This window comes from Amblyomma americanum, chromosome 1, assembly GCF_052857255.1.
Source record: "Amblyomma americanum isolate KBUSLIRL-KWMA chromosome 1, ASM5285725v1, whole genome shotgun sequence".
Lineage (NCBI taxonomy): Eukaryota > Metazoa > Arthropoda > Arachnida > Ixodida > Ixodidae > Amblyomma > Amblyomma americanum.
This window is the reverse complement of record NC_135497.1, coordinates 337,378,546-337,398,743: the sequence shown is the minus strand read 5'-3', so window position 1 is coordinate 337,398,743 and position 20,198 is coordinate 337,378,546. Positions and strand designations below refer to the sequence as shown.

The 20,198-nt window shown below is 46.7% G+C and overlaps 1 pseudogene; it reads right to left on the bottom strand.

Moving 5' to 3' along the window:
- Positions 1-818: 818 nt before the first annotated feature.
- LOC144121174 (uncharacterized) overlaps positions 819-20,198 on the bottom strand; it is a 52,372-nt pseudogene continuing 32,992 nt past the window's right edge.

Below are 20,198 nucleotides of genomic sequence, written 5' to 3'. Positions count from 1 at the left end.
GGACGACCGGAGGAGATCGCGGACTACATCTCGCAAGCGGACTCAGTACAGCGCCGCTTCTCTCGATCACCATCTCCGCGTCGCTACAGTTCCCCAGGACGAGACCAGTCTCGGAGTCCCCGTAGGGGAAACTACATGCAGCAGCCTCTGGAAGTGCGGCTCCTCAACGACAAAATGTTCAAGATACTCCATCGCCGCAGGACAGTTCACACACAACGCCGAATTCTCTATCCCTACCGACGACTCATCAGCCAAAATGCCTCAAAACAAGCAGACGACCTCACGTTCCTCTCCGTGGCAACGACGTCTTTTTTCGATTCCGGACACCTTCGGCGCACTGCAGCCGAAACTGACTGCCTCGACATCCCCAAAGTAAGACGCTAGCAACAGCCAACATAGAGATTTTGGTCGACGGCACCAATGCAAGTGCGCCGGTCGATACAGGCAGCGATTATTCTATGCTCAGTAGAAAACTTGCTGCGGCACTTAAAAAGGTCACAACCGCTTGGGATGACCCACAGATGCGTACTGCAGGGGACCATTTGATCACACCAACGGGAACGTGTACGTCGCGGGTAACCGTGCAAGGCCAAACATTCCTAGCAACGTTCGTAGTGCTAGCCGAGTGCTCCCTGGTTGTCATACTCGGCATGGACTTTCTGACTGAAAACTACGCCGTGATTGATCTGCAATCGCAGTCCGTTCAATTCTCGTCCGAGAAAGCCATATCCGTCGATAGTGTTCTCCCACCGGCACTGCACATTCTAGATGAACACGTGACCATGCCTCCACGTTTCAATGTAATGATAACTGTTGGCTCAAAGATCATACCGCAAATTGAGGGTGTCGTGGAAAGCAAGCAGTTGTTGCTTCTGGACAGAGGTCTTCCCGTCTCCAGGGCGGTTGTCTTCCTCGAAGATAGCATGGTCGACGTTCTTGTCACAAATTTCAGCAAGGAACACCACCACCTTAACAAGGGAACGACTGTGGCGTATATTGACGCTCTTACTGAAACTAAGTGTGTGCACAGTTTAACGATGGCTTCAACGACTGAGCCTGATAGACCTGCTGGTGTTCAGTACGACATTAACCCAACCCTGCCGCTCGAGCAGCGAGACAAAGTGCGCGAACTGATCGATCGCTACCGTAGTGCCTTCGCGTCGTCGTCACGCGTTGGGCGGACGCATCTTGCGAAACATCGCATAATTACGGATGAAAATGTTCCACCACTCCGCCAGTCACCGTATCGTGTGTCCACTAAAGAACGTGAGGCTATCAGCAAACAATTGAAGCAAATGCTCGCCGACGACGTTATTCGCCCTTCTAGGAGCCCGTGGGCGGCACCCCTTACCTCACCCCTTACAGATCTAACAAAGGCGCATGTACCGTTCAAGTGGGAACCACCACAGCAGCTGGAGTTTCAGGAGCTTCAACGCCGCCTGCAGTCACCCTCTGTGCTGGCGCACTTTGATGAGCTTGCAGACACAAGGGTCCACACCGATGCAAGCAACGTTGGTCTGGGCGCTGTCCTAGTTACAGTTCGGCGAGACCAGCCACGTGCCATTGCCTATGCGAGCCGCGCACTATCGAAGACAGAAGCCAACTGCTCTGCCTCTGAAAAAGAATGCTTCACCATCGTGTGGGCACTTTCGAAGTTCAGACTATACCTTTATGGCCGCTCTTTCAAAGTAGTGACCGATCATCACGCACTATGCTGGCTGACCAACCTCAAAGATCCCTCCGGGCGCCTCGCACGATGGAGGCTTCGACCCCAAGGGTTCGATATCACCGTCATTTACAAATCCGGTCAGACACACGCAGACGCCGAGTGCATATCTCGTGCTCCCGTGCAAGCAGCTCCGGACGACGCTGCTGACGACGATGAAGTCTTCTTGAATGCAATACGTACCCACATATTGACTAAATCATTATTATTTAATCCCTCTCTTTATTATTATTCTTACAATTTTGAAATCAAAACTCTCATCCCTTTTCTGTTCATGAGGAAGAATTCACCGGTGTTGCGCTCCCACGTGCTTTTCCTTTTTAATATCTGCGTTCAGGTGAACAGCCACCCGATTCTTGGCCAATCCCCCAGTGTGTGTATGTGCCATCTTTTGATAGGCTAACAACAACAACAACATACCCAAGATTTCGCCGAGCGTCCACGCGCCGACCCCGACCTCCGCGACACCATTCGTTATCTTGAAGGTACCAGCAGGAGAGATCCTAAAGCCTTCAGGTGAGATTTTTCGTCTCCCTGCATACGAAACGGTGTTCGCTTCAAAAGGAATTTCGCCGCCAACAGTAGGCAATACTTGCTGGTCATCCCTGTGAACCTACGCGACAAAATTCTTCAAGCCTGCCATGACGAACCAGCTTCCGCTCATCTTGGTGTTACTAGAACACAAGCCAGAATAAAAGACAAGTGCTACTGGCCTCGCCTCGGTCCGGACGTTGCGCATTAGGCCCACACTTTCCGGGATTGCCAGCGCCGCAAGGTTCCGCCCGTGAAGCCAGTCGGATTCCTCATGACCATTGAGCCACCTTCGCAGGCGTTTCAACAAGTCGGCATGGACTTGCTCGGACTCTTACCTGCATAAGGCTCCAGAAAAAGGGAGATAATAGTAGCCACTGGTTATATCACACGCTTGAAGTAGCCCAGTTCTTTGTTCATCAAATCGTCTTACGTCATGGTGCTCCGCAAGTTTTCATTACGGACACAAGGGTCCCCTTTTCCTCTCAGCTCCTGCACCATATTCTAATTTTCAGCAACACCAGTCGCCGTAGGACCGCTTCTTATCATCCCCATACTAACGGACTGACGAAATGTCTAAACAAGACGCTTGCGCACATGCATTCAATGTACGTGGACGTGGAACATAAACTATGGGACGACGTCCTACCCTACGTCACGTTCGCATAGGGCGCCTTGAAAGAACAGCACACGACAAAACAGCATGCGACAAAACAGCACACAAAAAACAGCGCAGCGACAAAATAGCGCAGGGAAAAAACAGCGCAGCGATAAAATAGCGCAGAGAAAAAAACAGCATGGCGACAAAACAGCGCAGAGAAAAACAGCACGCGTCAAAATGGACACAGCGACAAAACAGCACAGCGACAAAACAGCACGAAGGCTGAAGAGCGCAGGGAAAAAACAGCACGACGACAGAACAGCACAGTGGCGTACGGTGCAGAGCTGCGGGACGGCTGAACAATCATAGCCATATCCGCAAACGGCAAATCACAACACATACGGCAATGACCTTTTGAGTTATTCATTGCTCGTATGACAGACTCAACTAGGAACAGGGTAGGATAATACTTGCGATATGAAATATTTGGGGGGTGACAACGCTGAAGAAGTTATGCTAGAAGGATCCATTCTGCGGGTTGACCATCATGGCGCTGAATTCTGGCAAATACGGCTGACGTAGGGCTCTGGGTGCACAACGAGTTCGTGTTCTTCAAAACTCTCGCTGTCGGCAATTGAATCGTCAGCAAATTTGTTTGGAGCAAGCTGCAGGGTCTTCATGCGCTGAAAATATCCAATGAGCCGCCGCGGTGGCTGAGTGGTTACGGCGCTCGGCTGCTGGCCCTTAAGACGCGGGTTCGATGCCGGCCACGGCGGTCGAATTTCGATGGGGGCGAAATTCTGGAGGCCCGTGTACTGTGCGATGTCAGTGCACGTTAAAAAACGCCAGGCGGTCCAAATTTCCGAGGACCTTCACTTCGGCGTCCCTGATAGCCTGAGTCGCTTTGGGACGTTAAACCCCCATAAAAGCAAACCAAAATATCCAATATGCGATGCTAGTAATGGTTGCAGGATTTCCCGAGCCGACATTTTCAGGTGGCTGGGTGTTTACCAGGACGCTGCACAGTGATTATCTGAGGCTGACCGGTGTCTTCTTTACTTTGCAAAATGGGCTACCCCGCTGGCCTGCGTTTGTTGTGTGTATTGTTATACTGAAGCTCTTTTTTTCACTTCGAAGCGAATTATCTGGAAACGTCAATTTCGTAGCACTTCAACAAAGCTACTTTTTTGTCGCTTGGAAGCCAATGCTATTACGACGTCCATGTTGGGAAATTTGACCATTTTGCTCAGAAACCACAAGAAACGTTTACCTAACAAACACACATCTAATCTAACAAGCACTAGAGGGAGTCTACTGCAATGGAGTTTTATACAGAAATGAACGCAGGGTTTACGATTCACTGGAAGTTTATTGCCCATTCGGGCTTGAAGAGTCGGAATATCCAGTAAAAAAAATTAACACAAATAGCAAATTGATGATATACTACGTTTTGCTTCAGCAGAGACAGCAAAAAAAGCTGGAAAAAATTATGCCGGTGGGATGGCTCTAGACCCGGTAGTTGCACTAGGCCGTGCATATTCTGCTTAGGTAGTCGTAAAATTGGCCGCCAACAGCAGCGCTTCCGTTCAAGGTGTTTGTAAACTGCCAATAAAAAAAGTGCCGCCCAAGCTAAAACACTGACCTGAGGCGTTACGGACATGAGCACCCTGCATCCGCCAGGCGCCGCCACCTTCGGTTGTCGTGAAGCGCCACCGCGTAGCCGCTTTTGCGTTCGCTGGGGGATAGCTGCAGCAGACGACGCGCCTCACGCGGTGCAGCGGGATGGCAGTAAAGAACGTGCCCGTTGTTTTATCGACGGGTTTCCTAGAAGTTCAAGACGTTGACGCTTTTTTTTCGCGGTACCTAAAAAAGGGTACACTACTACAGCAAGAGGGCCCCGTCTGCGACGTCAGTGAAGCTGTGCTTGCTCACGGCTCCGAAATCGCTGGAAAATGCATACCGCAGACAAGAATAAACGCAGCGACAAAATCCGCGACGCATGCGGTTTCGTTTCTTCTAAAGCACTGTACAAGTGCTCTAAACAAATGTGAGATTCCAGATGCCGACTTACATAATTTTATCGCTGTACTGGTGTTTTAGATCAACGGAAGCCAAAGAATACGCAGAGCTAGCTGTGACTGCCGCGGTGGCGTAGCGGGAAAATGTCAGCACACGGCGGCCGTTGCTCTCTACATTCAACAGTACAAATGTAGCTCCTGCAGAAGCCAACCGCGACCTTGAGGGCCTTCCGTCATCGCGGAAAGCTTACCCGAAACTGTCCAAAGTTCATTGGCCGAGAAAAGAAAACGGTAACTTGTTTTGGTCACGCTCGCAAATGCAATCACCCCACTCCTTCTGAAAGCAAGATCCCTTGATGATATTTGCGAATGTACATTAATGTAATCTTATTTTACGTTTAATTGCGTGCGAAAAACGTTGATGTCGGCCATGTGATAAGGTTTTTCGCGGACATCATATGTCCGTTGACCGACATGCTTCGCGCAGAGGCACTACCCAACGACGAAGTTGCCCCAGCCGCTTCCGAATGCTCTGAAAAGGAACTAGAACTTTTTGAATGGCCCAGAAAAGGAGAAAGCTTTCACTATTATGAATTACAAGAAAGCATAGGCAGAATGATTTTTATACGACTTAACTCTCCTGAGAGGTTTGTGTAATTTAATTATTTATTCAGCATGTCATTATTTAAGAATTAAGGAAACATTTTTTCAAAGACCAAATTAATATTTAATGATCTTGTATAATGATACTGTTTAAATCATGCAGGCTCTTAGGTGTTGAGCAAAGAATATATCACCAGTGCAATATGGTGAATGCAAAGGATATCAGACATGCTCCAGAACAGACCGACAGAGGCCTTTGGAGTAATGAAAGTCTCTGGAGAATCACAGCCACAAAGGTATATCAGTAGTGTTTAACTTCTCTTTTGCGCAGCACAGAACCTCTTCTAGTGTTCATGTGCACGTGCCAGTGCTAAAACAGCTTTGTTGTTTTCATCTGCACGCACACAGGGTGCTGACCTGCAGCGAAGAGCTCCTCTATGACCGTGTTAAACGCATTGTCTCAGAAACACAGTTCACTGATCCTGCGTTACAATATGGTTTGGGAAAAGAGCCAGAGGCGAGAAAAAAAATTTGAGGCTGAACATGGTACAAGGGTCTCTAAATTTGGCCTTGTGGTATGCTCCGATGATCCATGATTGGCATGCTCTCCGGACGGGATTTTCAAGTAAGCAGTTGCATAAACATGTTTTCTCGTTCACTAAATAAAATGTGATTTCAGGGATCAAGACGGTGAAACAGTTCTGCTGAAAATAAAATTTCCCTACACCAGAAGAAACCAGAAGTGGACAGAAAGGCCCTCGCTAAAGTACCTATGTGGCGACAAAGACTTGCATTTAAGATGCAGTCGCCCATATTACACACAGATACAAGTTAGCTTGCATGCTCTTGGCCTCGAAAAGTGCTACTTCTATGTATAGTCAAGTCTGGACTCCCTCGCAATTCCTGTTGAGAGGGACAATAGATTCTTGCCTTCGGTAGTTCCAAAGCTGCGTCAGTATTATTTTCAACATTTTTTGAAGGCAATATCCGGAAGCAGAAAAATATGATATTCCCCACCAAGCAGCCCTTTCACTGGCCATAAGGCTGAGCAGTCGTTTATTACATGTGGATGCAGCACATTTTTTATACTATTTACAATGGCTCCACTGCAGTCATTTTAGACAGTCACATGTGTAGTACCACATTCCCCACTGTAATAGTCTGTCAGTGCAATAAACAGTTGAAATCAAGTGCAATCCTGCGTTGTGTTTACTGTCCGTCTTCCAGCCTTTCCAGCAAGTTGAAGCTAAAAATTTGAGTTCATTGCAGCTTTTGACAATAAAGTGCAGCATTGCCACGGTGCCACGGCAAAAAGAAAGACATAATCCTTTTTCTAGGACCCTAGCACCACATTGGTGTCACATCACAAGCAACGGTAAAGAAGTTTTGCTCATTGCAACAGCAAACACATAACATAACAGTTCTACTTTGGAAAAAGAAAGAAAACGAGAAAAAATAGAAAAATAATGCATTGATCACAAAACACGCTGACAGTGTAGTAATGAAACCAACATAAAAGAACGGATTGGGTTTCGCTGTGCATGAAAGGTAACGAAAATGCACACACTGCTGAGACTGAAAAAATAACTTTGTTTTTGAAGCACAGACATGCTGGGATACCGTTCCATTATTTCAATTAATGAAGTATGGCGTTTATAAGCTAACGGACTTGCCATGATGGAAAATTGTGCCATAGGTCGTCCTATTTTTTGTTTTCCTGAATATGTGTTAGGGCACTTCAGTATTAGTTCAACGCACCAGTCACTGCAGTAATTCTTTGCGAAGATTCCAGGCTTAACATTAATAATAACAGCAGCCACGTGGAAGATGTCGTCATCATATCTAGCCAATTCATGTGGAATTCTGTTAGTTAAAATTTGAAATATCTTCAGTCGTTGTATCACTCGCTCTACATGGATGCGTACCGATGCTGCTTCATAAGTAGCATCCACTTCTGACTCGGTAAACTGACGACTTGTTGCAAAAGGTGGCATTACCAAAGTTGCTTGCTGTGCACCAACCCCAGTTCTAATGGCTGGAAAGCCCTTGTCGGCCAATATAACGCAACCGGGCTCCGGAAGACACAATAATTTGCTCTCAGTGGTGATTACTGAATCTGTGGTCCTGCCTCTAAAGCCCTTAGAAATAAATGTTATCAACCCGTTAGGAACTATGCCAATTAGATATTTCAGTGTATACCGTCCTTTGTAGTTAGAATACCACAGGTTACGCTTCTCAATGCCTGGTGGCATTTCTGTTTCAAGTTCTGTGCAGTCAATAATAACTCTACACATGGGGTAGTGCTCACGGAAGCTACTGGCATTGTTCGTTGTACAACTGACCGTGACGGCCAGAATATCCAGGTCTTTGTAGCTGTCTTGAGGTTAGCAAGAATTGATTTGAAAATTCGAGAAGCTGTCGTGCTGTGAATGGAAAATAATATTGCTAGAAAGAAAAACGGAAGGCCATGTTTTAACTTGATGAAAAACAAAAGAAGTTTGTCTTCAGGGAAAGTCCATTCACCCGTTGTGTTGAGGCAGGAAAAACAATAAGCAGAAGGGCAAAAATTTGAAAAGACACTGCTGTTAATGAGTGCAGTGTAGATTCATCATTACACAGTACTTTAAACCCGCCGAAGTAGGGCTGCTTATGCACTGGGCCAATGGCCTAGTCACAAAAATCGATATCACACACAGTTCCTTGCTCCACTGTAGATGATGTCTTGTGGGATACAAAGCAGCTTGCAGTGCAATTAAAAGTCACCGAGAGAAAGATGAGCTCTCCAGTAACGCACTCCGGTTGATCTTCTGTCATTTTAGATGCCTGCATTATAGAAATACCGATAAACACCACATAACACATTTTCATTTGTGTGGGAGTCCAATATGTATAATTCATCACTCGAGGAAAAGTAAAACTCTTACATCAACTAGGCTACATTCCATAGGTGCAATTTCATTAGCTTGTTCTGTAGAGTAATAAATGGCAGGGACAGGTGAATCCGGGTGTGGGGCAGGATCCTGATACTTACCTGCAGCTTTCTTCTTTTCCCTTTCCATTTCCCTACAAACAATAAACAAAAAAAAATCACAATGACCATCCGCAGCCTGTCTTTAACTGGAACGCATTTAACACTCTACGCTTTAGAGGAACACGCGTGTATGTACCTTTCAAATCGTCTGCTTGAGCCAGGAGTTTGTATCTTCTTGTAAACAGACGGGAAGATGCTTGGATGATATTAAGGATGACCTTCTTCGTTGGCCTTGACATTGCCGACAAAATGCTTACTGCATATCCCCGAGTTTTTCGTTGGAAGCCAACCCGTCCTATCTTCACTGCGCAGTACAAATGAAAAAAAAAAAGCTGGATAGAAAGGCGCAATAAAGGACTTCATGCTAGCACAGCAGCACGCTGACAGTGCCTAAAAAGCAATAAACACAGTTCCCAGAGCCCGTAATATAACCTACAAACAAGTACAGTAAGAACCCGAGTAACACGCAAAGGCTGCCGCCGAAGCGTTTAACACGGCCTCTTCAAACGTTTAGCGAGGTTTGGAATCTACGACAAAACAAGATCAACAGCATTTTAAAGATAAACGCTTTAACAGGTCACAAGCGCAGTGGAGTGGAAACACGCATGTAGTTCGCGATGCTAGCGTCGTTGTGAGAGCGCCGCGGTTTCGTCTAAACGATGCTAGGACAGACGTGAAGATCGTGTTCGACCGCCTTGGTCTACTCGTGCGGGCGCTTCTACAATTACGTTAGAGCTCGTTCATGGCACGATGATAGCAATCTGAGCTTCTTTCTTCATGCAGTGGCTTCAAAACGATATATAAAACCACCCCTGAGCGCCGATTTCCTAAGTATATTGTCAATGACAATAATAAGAACCGAAGTATTACTTCTGACGACGAACTAGCTGTATCCAACGCTGGCGCCGTTCTCTCTCCCAGGGTCTCGATGGGAAGGAGAAAAAATTTATGCCTGGTGAGTTGCTGTACTTGCTGTTACACCCTACTACACAGCAATTTTTGTTGTTGGGACGCGGCCCCATGGAAACGCAAGCGCAAAAACAAGGCTTCTCGACGAAACAGCGGCGGCAATGCTACTCGGTCGGCGGGACTTGCTCAGGCTTGCTCGGCTGCAGCCCCCAGCGGACGCTCCGGCCGCCCCTAGAGGCGCCGTCGTCGGCGCCGGAGTTACATCTGCAGGGTGCCTATACACAACTAAGAAACGCAACAATCGACGCACACCGTCGCTGTGGATGAGTGGTTATGGCGCTCCGCTGCTGAGCCGGAAGACACGGGTTCGATCCCGGCTGTGGCGGTCGAATTTTGATAGTGGGGAAATTCTAGCGGCCCGTGTACTGGTTTGGTTTAGGCTTGGTTTATGGGGTTGAACGTCCCAAAGCTTTACTAAGGCTACGAGGGACGCCGTAGTGAAGGTCTCCGGAAATCTCGACCGCCTGGGGTTATTTAACGTGCACTGACATCGCACAATACACCGGCCTCTAGAAGTTCGCCTTCATTGCAATTCGACCACCGCGGCCGGGTGAGGCCCTCTTACTGACCTATGTCAGTGCACGTTTAGAACCCCAGGTGGACCAAATTTCTAGAGCCCTTCATTACGGCGTCCCTCATAGCCTTAATCGTGGACGTTAAACCCCCATGAAACAAAAACGATCGACGCCTTTCTGTACTGCTGTTGTGTGTTTAAATGGTAGCTACGATGTTGAATGTTCTTTCACCGAATGTGTGCGAAAATTCTCTAAGCACATTGTAAGCATTTTTGCTCACAGCGCAACAAGAACGGGATCTGAGACGAAAGACTAGCACAAACAAGAGCCTTGCTGAGCATTGTCAGCAAGTGATGTGATAATTGAAAAAAAAATTCAAAAGAAAGCAAAAAGGAAAAACAAGCTGAAAAACCAACACATCACCGCTTACCATTCTGTTTTCCTTAAGCTCATTTGTTTTCTTTATGTCCTTCTTTGAACTTCTTCATATCTGAAGATGATAGATATAAATATTATGCCCTAGTTTTTTTTGCCGCCCCTGCTAAGCTGCGCAAAAAGCATGAGTACGGCATCCACATAAAGTAAAAAAAATTAACCGCCCACTCGAAAGTAGCCATCGACAAACGCAAACGTAGTTTTTTTTTCCAGTTTGTTCTCCAATTTGCAGTTAGCATCAAATTTACATTTTGAACAGTATGCGACTTTTCATGGCACTAATTGTCCACGCTCGGAACTCACGCACTTTGTTTTTCCTGATAACCATATTATTTGTTTTAATTTATGGAAGTGCCGCGGGATTGTGTGCATGGGGTCATATCTAGGCCTGAGATGAAGCGTCCAAAACATTTTTACTTGAAAGCTGGCCCCCGTGAATGGTGGTTGCTCGCTTTTTGTCATATTTGTTCGGTCTGAGCACTTTTCATGATGCATGCCAAAGCACTTACAGGTATACGAAAATCCTTTTGTGCCTGTCACGTACTCGCTTTTCTTCAAACGCATCTTTATGGGCATTTTTCTAACCTTCAAGTATGACAAGAAACGATATGGAAGTGACGAACGCCAGACATCAAATGCAATTTTCCAAGTCGAAAACTGGGTTTACGCAGTAACATTAGTGCACGAGCGCAATGGCAAGAGCAATTGCCCTAGCCCCTCCGAAGATTTCAGGAATGCTACTAAACAGTCCCACGTGGCTCGGAATCGAACGCCGTAGGCTGTGCACAGCTTAAATCTGGGGAGCCCCTTTCGTTGGAGCTAACATTGCAGATAAATAGACGGCATTGCTGGCTATTCCTTGAAGAGGAGATTTCTGGAAGTATCTTGAATCATGAACATCTGTTTTTTTTGTAAACTCACCTCTAGCCCGCATAAGCAGTGAGTAGACATAAGCCACAAGGCAGTCGCCATTTTGTTTTCTGTGGAGCATTGCGAAAGGCAACTGGCATGTCTAAAGGTATCACGCAGTTTGAGAAAATTGTCGACGCGTATACAGGGACCCTAACCCCCCCCCCCCCCCCCCCCGCCACTAATCCGTTCTTTCGCACTGATGAAACTACAGTGGAACACTGTTGGAGCTACGCATTTGAACAGAAAATGGCGCTCATGACGAATTGAGCTGTTTCTAGAAGGACGCGCATTCCCATCTAGAAGTGTTCCTATGCACGTGGGAGATGTTGGTCGTACTTCCGTTCTCTATAGTTGCAGATTAGAAACTGCGTGCTGATTTTTGTTACATTTTTTTCTAAAAAACTGTCAGCATACTGTTCAATACGTCCTTTAGGCTTACTCCGCAACTGCTATTAGCGCAAAATAAAAAAAATGTGTCTGCAAGGAGCTCTCGAGGACGACAGCGACGAGCTCTCGCTGTTTTCCTGATGTATTCGACACACTTTCAGCGAAATCGAAACCAGCTTGCTGTTGATAAGTTTTCTGTATGCAGTTAGTTGACGGCTCGTTCAAATGCTGCTGAGAACGGCCTCCCGCTTTCTTAAATCGGGAAACTTCGCAATCACGATCATTAAAAACGCGTTTTCAACAGTTCGCACATCTTTTGCTGCAATATTTTTACGCGTAAATCAGACTTGTGGCAGCGCCTATCGGTCAGTCTACTTGTAGCAGGGACGGAAAGTGTCCGCGCTCCGAAGACGGCGCTAAAGACATATGCTATTATTTTTTTTATTAACGCTATTGTTGTTGTTGTCCGCAAGAAAATAATGCTCCTCGAACGTGCTCGTCCATACGACCCTGTAAACATAAAAAACTAAAACTGTAAACACAGAATTATTATGCGCGAAGGGTAATACTGCAACGGAATAACGCATGCGTGCCATTAAACTGTCTGCCGTACGTTGTACTCGGCGGCGGCTAGAGACCTAAATACAGCAGCGAGCTTTAATCCTGCACAGACTAAAATCAATTCGCAACATGCCGGTGTGTTTGTTCTCAGACTGTAGAGGTAAAAAAGAATGTGCACGAAAGAGTTGATGCAGCTAATATATAGCAACAGAAAAACACATTTGTAAACCATTACGCCGGCCGTCATAACGCCGGCGAAGAACCCAAAGACAGCGACGAGTTTTAATTTATAAAATGACGCGCTAAGAGCCGGCATCGTCAGATTATAAACAGACCATGTAAACAGACCTACAGCGTCCGCTGCTGTAGCAATTCTCTCAACCACACGATTCTCTCCTGCGTGAATCACTGCTAGGCATCACACCTCTACGAAGACTGCTTAATTAGCCACTAGTTTGCGTACCAATTAACTTAAAGGAATGACCCACACTTGAAGGACGGTGCCTATCCATACCCGGCTACAATCCGACGCCCGCAAAGAGCACGACTCAATCCGCGTACGTCAGCTCCACCAGCTTTAGACAGCAAGTTAACCTGCATCGATGTTGACTTCGGCGAAGCAATCATCTTGGACTGCTTCGTGAGAAACAGAACGCGTCCAAAGATGGCGGCTGTCCGGCTAGACGTCTGAGTAGCCGTCTACGTGGAGTTGTTGGAACGCACCCGCAGAAGCGACCATTGAAATCCACTTCTTGGAAGATTAACGCTTCCGAAATCGTCTTCTGTCATCCGCAGGCAACGTGGGAAAAGATGGTTTGCCTCGTGCGCCGTCGGCGTTCTCCGTCATGGAAAGTAGTAGTGGTGGTTTATTTAAAAAAAAACGGAACAAAAAAAATGTTGCCGGCCGCGGCAATTGCTACATAATATCTTAAGCGCCCGAGCTTCAGCCGGCGGAGGTGAAAGGAAAAGGGAGAGGATAGCGAGAAGTATATAGAGGGCAGCGATAGGAAGAAAGGATAGGGGAGGTCGCTTGTTTTCTAAGGCGCCGTCCGGTTCTAAGCCATTCGCCGAAATTCGCCTGCCGACGGCGTGGAGCCGGTACTCTTTTCTTCCCTCAGACAAGAGAAGGGATGCCGTCGGATGTCGCCGTCGCCGCCGCGTCAATGCCGGTAGTTGACCCCGCGTCGGCGCCTTTACCGAGTCATCGGCAGTCCGCTGTAGTCGCGCCAGTTTTCCCACACGACGAGGGCGAAACATAACAGGCGAAGGTAACCACAACGCGTGATTTTTATTTTCTGGTCTTCAAACTTTGTTCGCATCTCGCCATGGCTGCGACATGCGCGTCGGTCTACCCCCAATTTTGCAAAGCGCGATAGTGAGAGAAAAAAAAAAAAGCTCCTACCTATATGCGAGCGTATCAATAACAGCCACATGCGCCACGCTTTTATCTACAAAGAAAAATAATGTATTTAATTTTCATGTCCCTACTATCTTGTTCAAGTACAGTTTCTTCCTTGCAACAATAATGTTTATATTTCCAATGCCTTAGAAGTAGACGTTATTTCCTCCCGCTAGAAAAATTATTGCAACCCTATACCTGGATGTTTTTGCGTGTATATTCTTGCTTGTTACCCTACTATTACCATAGAGTCATTAACGCTCAATAAAAAAAATGCATAGTTAAATTAGCAATCTTATCATTTTTTAAAACCATTTGCACGATATATTTTTGTCCGTCGGAGTCGGCAAAAACGTTAAAATTTGGCCCTTCACAGCACTTTTACAAGGAATAGTTTTGCACCAAAAACCTCAGATGCGCCCCCCTTCCCCAATAATAGACGCAGAATAATGCACTTTCCTGTACTTCATTATGTACTTTTATATTTATTTACTTTTTGTTAATTTCTCTTCATTGTTAATTTAATTCATACCATGAATGATCAAGATATAAGTGAAAAACAAACTAATAAAAATATAAAGCAAAAAGCTGATTGCGTTTTGACTACCTGAGTTGAAATTATAATAATTGGTTGTTTGCGGAAAGGAAATGGCGCCGTATCTGTCTCATATATCGTTGGACACCTGAACCGCGCCGTAAGGGAAGGGATAAAGGGATAAAGGAGGGAGTGAAAGAAGAAAGGAATAAAGAGGGGCCGTAGTGGAGGGCTCTGTAATAATTTCGACCACCTGGGGATCTTTAACGTGCACTGACATCGCACAGCACACGAGCGCCTTAGCGTTTTTCCTCCATAAAAACGCAGCCGCCGCGGTTGAGTTCGAACCCGGGAACTCCGGATCAGTAGTCGAGCGCCCTAACCACTGAGCCACCGCGGCGGGTCTGAGTTGAAAATCGGATGCCGTAAAGTCAGTGCGCGCGTGTATGTGCATTGCAGTGCGCTTAAAACGGCGTTACATAGAATCCTTATGAGATTGCGAATCCTACTCGTTCGTAACGCTCGCATGCCATTATATTATATTGTGTGGACGTGTTGAAAAAATGCATCACCTCGCCTCTCATTGCTACTCCTGTACACCTCTCCTGAAAAAACTGCCTGCATGCGCTTTGCTCTATGAAAGTGGTTGCTTGCAAGCTTTCTAACACGCTGGCAAGTTGATTCATCGTATTGAAATGTACGCGCTACCAGGGATACAAAACACAAATGAACAGATTACCCATCCCGGAAATCTAGCGCCGCATTGTAAGCGCTGCAAAGTAAGATGCGAACCACTGTTTGAAAGAGCAGGGATAGAGGTCATGAAAGAGAATTCAAAGAAAAATTGTTTACGCATTTTTGATTGCAACTGCCGATGAAAGAACGTGGATTGGGTATCCATCAATCGCACTCAGTAAAAGCGATACCGAAACGGTCTCACTAAAGCCGCGAAGAAATAGGCAAGGTGAAACTGCTGGATTGCATGGATACATTGCTTGTGGTCATGATATCCCGCCATCTGTATCAAAATGTGTCATCAAAGAGTAATCAACTTTTGTAAATTTGCACTTACAATGTGCGCTCTGTTTCTTTGTGTTTTGTATCCTTAGTAGCGCCTCCATTCGTCGCATAGCTATGCGCTCTGGTGGCGCACGTGCTCATACGGCCCGCCAGCTTGTGCGCTCTATCCTTCAGCCACGGATAGTATATCAGGCTCAATTTCAACGTCTCACCCGCAGACAGTGGGACTCCCTTGAAGCTATCAATCGTGAGGCTATGCGCGTCATAACATATCTGCCTCGTTTAACGCCCATACCTGTGCTACAGGAGTTTGCCCAACTTAATACACTCAGTGAGATCATCGACCAACGGGTGGCAAATAGAGCTCGAAAACAGTCTCTCAAACTTCATCGTTTAAAGACACTTCCACCGTGGTCCTATTGCCAGCTCACTGACAAGCGCCCCACTGTTTCCCCGTCGGTATCAGCAGCGTATCTGCCTGAAGGGTGCATATTATACACGGATGCATCTCATTCTGCAGAGAGGGGAGTTACTGCTGTGTATAGTCCATCTCATCCGCATCTCAACTCTCGCGCGACGTATACTGCGGATACGTGCACTCCCCTGGCATTGGAACTTCAAGCCATTTACAATGCCATTGCTTCCCTTCCGCTCGTTCCAACATTCAATACAGTTCACATTTACACCGACTCCCGCGCCGCCCTTAAACAGCTGAAGGCTGTTCGACGAACGTTCCAGATTTCACAATCTATTCATGTGCTCTGCGCAAAGTATCCATGTCCTGTGCGCATACACTGGATTCGCGGCCATGCCCAGGATCCACATAACATTCAAGCGGATGCTATGACTCATCTTCATACATTAGACGATCCGCCACCTTCCCCTCTTCCCCCAGATCCGTTCCTGTCCCACGTTTCCGATTCCGAAGTTCTGCGCCAGCGAACACGCGCTCTAATTCCTCCGTGTTCGCACCCTCTCCCCCGTAGTCTTACTCGGCAGGAGGAGGTATCCGTGCGCCGGATTCGGGCAGGGGCGGCTCTGACACCATCTGTCCGTCATCGGTGGCGTGCCAAAGATCTGCCACTACCTGACAGGTGCCCTCACTGTGGCGCTGCACCGGACATATGTGATGTGCGGCACTTGTTGTGGACGTGCCCAGCGACAGCTGCTATCAGAAAACGGCTCCTCAGGGAGGTGGGCCTGCGGTGGAACCGCGAAAGTGACTTCGTGAAGTGGACAATGGACAACCGTTTCATTAACAACCTCTGCGACTACCTCAGCGCAACGGTTCTTCACTCCTTCTTTTAACTTTCAATCCCGTGCATTCCTTCCCCCCTTTCCTTTTTCAACTTATGCCTCATGGCACACTTCTCGAATAAAAAAAAAAAAAAAATTCAATCGGTTTGCTAGATTTCTTGAAAGGTGGGAGTCCCGAGTCCCATATTAAACTTCAAGGCAACTGGCGCGCTACTAAAATGGAAAGCAACTAGCAGCAACTGCACCTTACGCCTAAATATAATGCCGAATGGATAAAAAACAACTCAAAATGTCATTACATTAAATCGAAGGTGAAGTTATGAGATAGCTAGGCTACGAAAAACGGTTCACTTCAATCTCTTTTATAAAGAACGGATTATGTGAGCCTTCATTTTTGTTTCGTTAAAAATTCACATCTAAGATAGAAATTTCAATGCTTGCACAAACACGTGTGCATCGCTTATAGTAGCCTACTTAGTCAATATACGATCAGCGTCTTGAAACCACACCGAAACAGCAGCTGCACCCCATATGTCGATTTAAATAGGTAATCCATTCATCAGTGCAATTTAACTGCACTGCCATTATGTTCCGTGCTTCTAAAGCAAATAAAGGAACACTCATATGCGCTAATAACGTGGGCGAGTGACACAGCGCCCAAGCTAGCTAGATTCTAAAGCCATTCTAACTAGCTCGAGTCGAACTTGTTAGTTTTTCTGTGTTCTCTTTATACTGCCTGTTAGACTGCCGTAAGCATCAATAATCAAACATAACTTAGGCTGTCTGCAACCATTACTTTTTCATGACCAAAATAGGAAATAGATTTGTTTGGTGCAGTGGCGGTGGTTTAAAGAAAAGAAAATTCGGTTCAATATCCTAATTCTATGGCTTCCACGTCATTCGATGAAATAAAGCCCAAGGTTACCTGAATTTACTGACAGCTTTTATCGGAAGTGGTTTTAACGTTCCACCACGGGAAAGCAAGTCGGCGCTATTAGCTGCTTCAGCGTTACACTATTAACATGCGACGTTCACAGCGTGCTCCGACCAATAGAGATTGCTGTGTAAGAGAGATGACCGAAATGTTGCCTTTTTCGGAAAATAATTTAGTCTGTAGCGGCGAAATAAAAATATTTGTGTAAAATAATCGTAATTTTACGTACACTGATACATGAAAAATGATCATCATCATCAGTCTGACTGCGCCCACTGCATGACAAAGGCCTATTCCAAGTCTCTCCAATTAAACCTGTCCTGTACCAGCTGTGGCCACCGTATCCCTGCAAACTTTTTATACCTGTGCTACACGGGCACGTTGGAATGACATCTGAGTCGAATGGCCTTCGGGACTTGGAATGACATTCGGACTCCTCAGACTCCCACAGTGCTACACGGCACTTTCCGCACGCATTTGAAATTTCCTCAGCTCGTTTTCTGTGTACAACGACGATGACCATGGCGGTGGTCACTGCGGTCACACTGGTGCGACAACGACACTGTCACGGTCAACAGCAGCATATGATTGTAGTGGGCGAAGTTTTCTAGGCCAACGACACCGACGAATCTGATCGGCGGACGGTCAGCCTTCATGTCCTCGGCAGGCCGGCGGCTGAGCGAAAACACTTTGATGAGCCGACGGTGTGAATATATTCGCGCTTCTACCTTATCCTGGCTAAAAATAAGCGAAACGAGCGGGTATATTTCACATGTGCACATTTGAACACTCACCAGCGATAAGCGCTTGCCAAATTAATTTAATCGACGGTGACTCCCTTCCCTTCCGCGGCGAGTCCTCAGGGTTACGACTCTGAATTCGGCAGTTCTGAGCAGCGAATTCACAAGTTTAAGAGTGATCTGAAATCAACTTTGGCCACATCGCAGGGCGCGCATACGATGAACGGGAAGCGCCGGTGTTACCCAGGCCACCGAGCACTGACTTACGGCTAGATGTAGTCGTCGCCGTTGCTATTTTGTGGATAACAAGTCATGCGTTTCAAATAGCACGAATGGTCCCCAATCATACTTGCGGATAAAGTAGGTTAAAATAAAGTACTGGGCACGCTGGAAGAAGTCAGGACAATTAGCGACAAGCGCCGGTCGTACGAGATGTCAGCAGTTTCTCAGGCGAGCAATCGTATCGGCGCTTCCCACAGATTGTCGCACTGCGTTAACAAGCACGGGCACAACCGGTACAAATGGAAAGAGATTATTTAATAAAACTGAAGCGCAGAATGCGTTTTATGTCATGCAGACGAGCGCTATCTGTTCGTACGCAGCGATATAAACAACAGTATACGAGTGAAACCAACCGTCCTCGTCGGCGCACTCTTGAGGAAATTTCATGCTCACGCGGTAATTGTTCATTGGTGTACTATTGTCTGCAAGCCCTTACTTAGACAGAAGAGGGGCAATTTGCTAAACAAAGAGCAAGAAAAAGCGAGCAGCGGGTATCGAGACGAGCAGCCACAGAGTCGAAAGCAGTCGCGCGGCTGTGGGCGGGGCGAGGCGATGACGGTGGCGACGCCTATTGGTCGGTTCGGGCTGTGTTCACGTTTCGAAGGCATTCCAAATTCTGGAATGTCTCCGCGGAGCTCCGTGGACTCGAATGTCATCTGAACCGAACGCCTTTGAATAACTTCGTGTAGCAGCGGAAGTTCGGCAGTCGAGCCGAATGACATTCGGTTCGAAGGCATTCGAAACGCCAGTGTAGCAAAGGTATAAATCTCATCCGCCCACCTATAACCTTCTGCCGTCTCCTGCTGCGCTTGCTTTGTCTTGGAATCCGCTCCGTTACCCTTAAGGACCATCAGTTCATAATGGTACTACGATATGGCGCATCTTCGCTCAAAAAGGTTTCTGATTTCTTTTTAATATCAAACTCTTTATCGCCCAGCATATTAAAGGTGGCTCTTGGAAGCTGGTTGCGTATGCCGAAGCTCAGAGAGATACTTTTGCGTTAAAATGCCGCCCCGGTGGCTCAGTGATTATGGCACTCGGCTGCTGACCCGAAAGACGCGGGTTCGATCCCGGCCGCGGCGGTCGAATTTCAGTGGAGGCGAAATTCTAGAGGCCCGTGTACTGTGCAATATCAGTGCACCTTAATGACCCCCAGGTATCTAAATTTCCGGAGGCCTTCACTACGGCGTCACTCATAGCCTGAGTCGCTTTGGGAAGTTAAACTAAACTAAACTTTTCGCGTTAAAACTGGTGCCATCATATTTGATGACTTCTTTGGAAGTACTATTTGATGATTTCTGCCTCAGCTAGAAGAATGCATCTGAGGGCTCCCAACCTAGAGTTTAAACAAAGGTAATAAATGCAAACACAACGGCCTGAAATTCTGCGCAGTTACAAAAGTACTCGCGGGCCTGCATGTGCGTTTTGTGCGACAATTTGATGACATGTCTGCCCTTTACTATTATTGGAAACCGTCACAACGTATTTAGCCGCCATGGTATAATGGGACCTATTAAGCTAGTTTGAATGTCGGTGGTATTACTTCAGAAGATTGCACCGACATTATACGGGACGAGCCCCTAGGAATTCTCCGGGGAAAGGTCTGATGCAGCTGTGCTAAGAAACAAAAATATGAATGGCTGCTTTAGCTTACGGTATGCCATAGTGCAGAACCTGAAAGTATTCATGGAGTATGCTGTTCCTCTCGCAGAGGTGTCGAGATTTCTGCGTGAATCAAGATA